Source organism: Micromys minutus, assembly GCF_963924665.1.
Source record: "Micromys minutus genome assembly, chromosome: 21".
In the NCBI taxonomy this organism is placed as follows: Eukaryota; Metazoa; Chordata; class Mammalia; order Rodentia; family Muridae; genus Micromys; species Micromys minutus.
The window spans coordinates 34079688-34084167 of NC_137956.1; the positions used below are offsets into that span (position 1 = coordinate 34079688).

Consider the following 4480-nt stretch of genomic DNA (forward strand, 5'->3'; position numbering starts at 1 on the left):
AGATGGAAAAGCTGACATCGATAGACTATGCCCATAAAGAGAGCACACTCATAGGCCTGTGAAATGACCCAGAGGGTAAGGTGCTTGCACCCATGACCTGAGTTCAATTCCTGTGAGCCACATGATGGAAGGAGAGAACTGGCTCCTGCAAATTGTCGTCTGACCTCCCTCTGCATGCTACAGTGCATGCTACAGTGCACACACATGTTCATAGCAAGACAAGTGAGCTCCTGTAAAAGAGAAAATCAGGAGTGAAAAGGAGAGATCCAAGATGGCGGCCAGCAGAAGGCTGATGAAGGAGCTTGAAGAGATGCGCAAATGTGGAATGAGAAACTTCCGCAACATCCAGGTTGATGAAGCTAATTTGTTGACTTGGCAAGGGCGTATTGTTCCTGACAGCCCTCCATCTAAGGGAAGCTTCAGAGTTGAAATCAACTTTCCAGCAACAAACCCCCAAGATCGCATTTAAAACAAAGACCTGGTCACCATGACTGACCAAGTAATTCAGTCCCTCATAGCACTGGTGAGTGACCCCAGCCTGAGCACCCACTCTGGGCTGACCTAGCTGAAGAATACTCTAAGGACCGTAAAAAATTCTGTAAGAATGCTGAAGAGTTTACAAAGAAATATGGAGGAAACGACCCGTGGACTAAGATCTGCCATGAGTGATTCCAGCAAGTTTGAGACCCGAGCAGGGCGTTCAGACACCCCGCAAAGCAGGACTCTGTGGGAATCGACACATGCCACCAACTGGGGTCCGCTTGTGGCGGTTATCAACCTTCTACGGTTTTCTTAATCAAAAGTGGTCTAGGTAATTTGTAAAGACGGATTAAAAATTAAGATGTTCTAAAAAAAAAAGAGTGAAAAGGATTTTTTTTCTAAACTATAAAATCTCTCTCAAGAAATGGTACCTGGCAGTTAATCTGGTAAAAGCGATTATCCTACAGAGGGAAACGGTGACACTGCTGACGTTGTCCTGTACACAGAGCAAGTTCTATCCTTCCCATCCGGCGGCTCAGGCTTAGAAGCAATGTGAGAAAGCCTGTAAGTGTAGATCCTCTGTGTGATCGCTCAGACTCATGAAGATTTTTTTTTCCTATGAGTCGTAAGTCATAAAAATTTCCGGCCCGCTGCTCAGTGTTCGGTGTATCTCAGAGCAGAGACATCCTCACTCCGTCTTTTGCGTAACCGCTACGTGACACTTAGGAAAAGCAGTTAGGTAACCAACCCTGTGACATCCTAGTTCTGGATTCTTCCGCCTCCCAGGAATGTGGTCAGCTGGAGGCATTCCTCGGGGTCACCAGTCCCTGCCCTTATGGAGCAACAAGCCATTCCTTGGTGTTTATAGAGCAAAAGCTACCACGGTTTGAGGACTTTGATGTAGAAACAACAGTGAAACAAAGAGTAAGTCCCGTTGTTACATCTGAAGAATGGCGGTCACTCCTGGAGAAAACTGGCAAAATCAGGAGCCTGTAGCCCTGACTGCTGGGCTCCCCAAGTGCTCCAGGCAGCAGCACCCACCTCCCATCCCCCACCACTACCAGTTGAGCTTCCGCCAAGCCCTGCCCACGGGCAGCTACAGGAAGAGACAGACAGACATCCTTCTCCAGGCGCTGGCCACGGAATGCCAGGAAGAATAGAGCAGGAGGCAGAGAACCAAGATTGCTGGCGAGGGAATATCCTCACGTGCAGAAAGAGAAGGGGTCAGTTGGGTGAAGCTTCTCTGTCGCTAATGTAGCAGGGGCCAGAGTGCAGGGGCTTTGTGTGGATCGTCGCCGAGCAGTGTCCCCTTTCTCAGCGGCTACTACACTTTATTTATCTTTGTCAACGGAAGGGTAGTTGGAGTTTGGAGGATATGGCAAGCACAATTCTTAAGAATAACTAACTGTGTGCAAGACTTTTGCTGGACCGATGCCTTAGTTCTCTCAATGTCTAGACGTGAGTGGAATTACTGGGCCATTTCTGCCAGGATAGGTTTGACTGTAGAAGAAAATTCTAGACTCTAAAATGTAGCGATCTTATCATTTTACACTCTGATGGTGTAACCTTTAATATTATCACGTTTTAAACTTTAACTTCCTACCTTGCAGGGGTTTAACCACTTTCCCTTGGTTATAATGGTGCTGATACACATGTGCTTATCGGTAACTTGGACTGTTTTTTAAGTATCTGTCTAAATTTTTTGATCATTTTTGTTATATAATCAAATTGAGTTTTAAAAATATATACCAGATATAAGTTTTTGTCTATTTTATATACAGAATAGACAGCATTTTTTTTTGAAACAGGGTGTCTCTGTGAGCCCTGGTTGTCCTTGAACTCACTCTATATGCCAGGCTTTCCTCAAGCTCAGTGAGATCCTCCTGCCTCAGCTTCCTAACCACTGGGATTAAAGACGTGAGCCACCCCTGCCCAGTTTAGAACAAACAACATTTTAAAATATTTTTTCCTGGTATGTAGTTTAGCTTTTTTTTTTTTTTCAATAGTGGTGTTGTGGTTTTCTGACTGTAATAAAATCTAGGCGGCCACTTTTCTTTTATGGTTGATTCATTTTATACACTAGGGAATCCCACATTCTTTTTTTTTTTTTTTCTAGAAATCTTATAGTTTTGGACTTTATGTTTGTTCCTATGCTTTTTTTCAGTTTTCACATGTAGTCTGAGGTAAGAATTGAGGTGCCTTTGTATTTCTGTTTATAGATATTCAGGTATCTTGCTTCAATTGAAGAAAAAAATTATATTCTTTTACCCACTGAGCTTTTAGGATTCCTTATTGGGTCTTTTATGTTTGGTTTTTCTGAGCCTCTCTTCTGGCCATCTTTGTGGTTTTATCTTTGCGTTGATGTGTTGGTTAGTTTTAAGGTCAACTCTAAAGCCAACATGTATGGGTGTTTTGCTTGTACACATGTCTGGCCACCATGTGCATGTAGTGTCCACGGAAGCCAGAAGAGGCCATCTGACCCCCTGGGACTGGAGTTAGAGACAGTGGTGAACCGTCTTCTACATGCTGGGAATCAAACCCCAGTACTCTGGAAGAGTAGTCAAAGCTCTTAACTGCTGAGCCATCTCTCCAGCCCTGGTTTTAGGTCAACTTGATACAAAATAGAGTTATTTGGGAAGAGGTACCCCCAACTGAGAAAGTACCTCCCAAAGTTTGGGTAAAGGCGACTCTGTAGAGTATTGTTTTAGAAAAATTAATGTGGATTCATGTCTATATGCAGGTGAGGGCAGGCACAAGATAAGGCAAAGCCTGTGACTGGACAGTGAAAAAGTAAGGTGGGCACAGAGCTTTTGTGAGGCTGGAGAAATAAATAGCAGAAGGAAAAAGAAGAGAAGACAGAGGAGGAGAAGGATGACCCACCCCTGTGTGGCTTTAAATAGCCACAGGTAGCTATGAATATCTTATAAGGAATGGATTATTACAGGATAATTTGTCTTATCTAGGTGGGCAGTTTGTATCAGTATCAATTGGCTCTGAGTTTATTGTGTGGATGTTTTGTGGGGTGAGAATTTACCTATATAAGTCTGATTGATAAATTACAAGCCTCAAGAGTTTTGATTTTTACCAGGTTGCTGGCAGTGTAAACAGAGTCCACAGCAGAGAGTTGTGGGAGGGCTGCTGCTGCTGAGTCCAGAGAGTAGCCATCGTCAATGTGGGACTAGCCATGGAGGTGAAGAGACCGCCAGGGACAGAGAGTAGCAGGAGGTATCATGGCATGGTGCCTAGAATCATTATGATATTGATCAATGTGGGAAGATTCAGCCCACTTGGGTGGTGCCATTCCTTAGGCTGGTAGTTGTATAGGAAAGCAGATTGAGCAAGCTGTGAGGAACAAGCCAGTGAGCAGTATTCCTCCATGGTCTTTGTTTCAGTTCCTGCTTCTTGCCTTTAGGTCTTGCTCTGGATCCCCTTGATAATGAACTGTGATATGGGAGTGTAAGCCAGACTAACCCCCAGTACATGTTGATCGTGTTCCTCAAGTTATCACAGTAATCAAAACCCTGACTGAGACAACTCTACGGTCTGTTTCTCTGATCTTGGGCCTTAGATTTACAGCATATCCGAAAATCAAATATTACACCAAGTCTCCTAATGTATATATCTTTAAGAAGATTATTTGGCTATTGTAGGTCCTTAGCATTTCTATATAAACATTACTATTAGTTTGCCTATTTCTACAAGGAAAACTTGTTGGAATTTTTATTAGAATTTCATAGGTTAAATTGGAGATAAATTGCTGTTTTAGCAATATAATATTTTCCAATCCATGAACATGGTATATCTCACCATTTATTTAAATTCTCTTTAATTTTTTACTAAAGATTTCTCATAGTTTTCAGTGAATGAGGCTTGAGTATACTTAGTTTAAAATGTCTCTAAATATTACATATTGCTTTAGACTACTTAAAGAGGTTTTATTTTTATTTTCTTTTTCTAGGTGTTTATTACTGGTAGAAAAAAACTATAGTATTGATTTTGT

General features: G+C 42.4%; 1 pseudogene across 1 annotated transcript; it reads left to right on the plus strand.

Annotated features, from left to right (window-relative positions):
- The first annotated feature begins 271 nt into the window (after positions 1-271).
- Positions 272-653, plus strand: LOC308433910 (ubiquitin-conjugating enzyme E2 L3-like; annotated as a pseudogene). Its single transcript has one exon. The product of its transcript is annotated as a ubiquitin-conjugating enzyme E2 L3-like (transcript).
- The last annotated feature ends 3827 nt before the right edge of the window (positions 654-4480 follow it).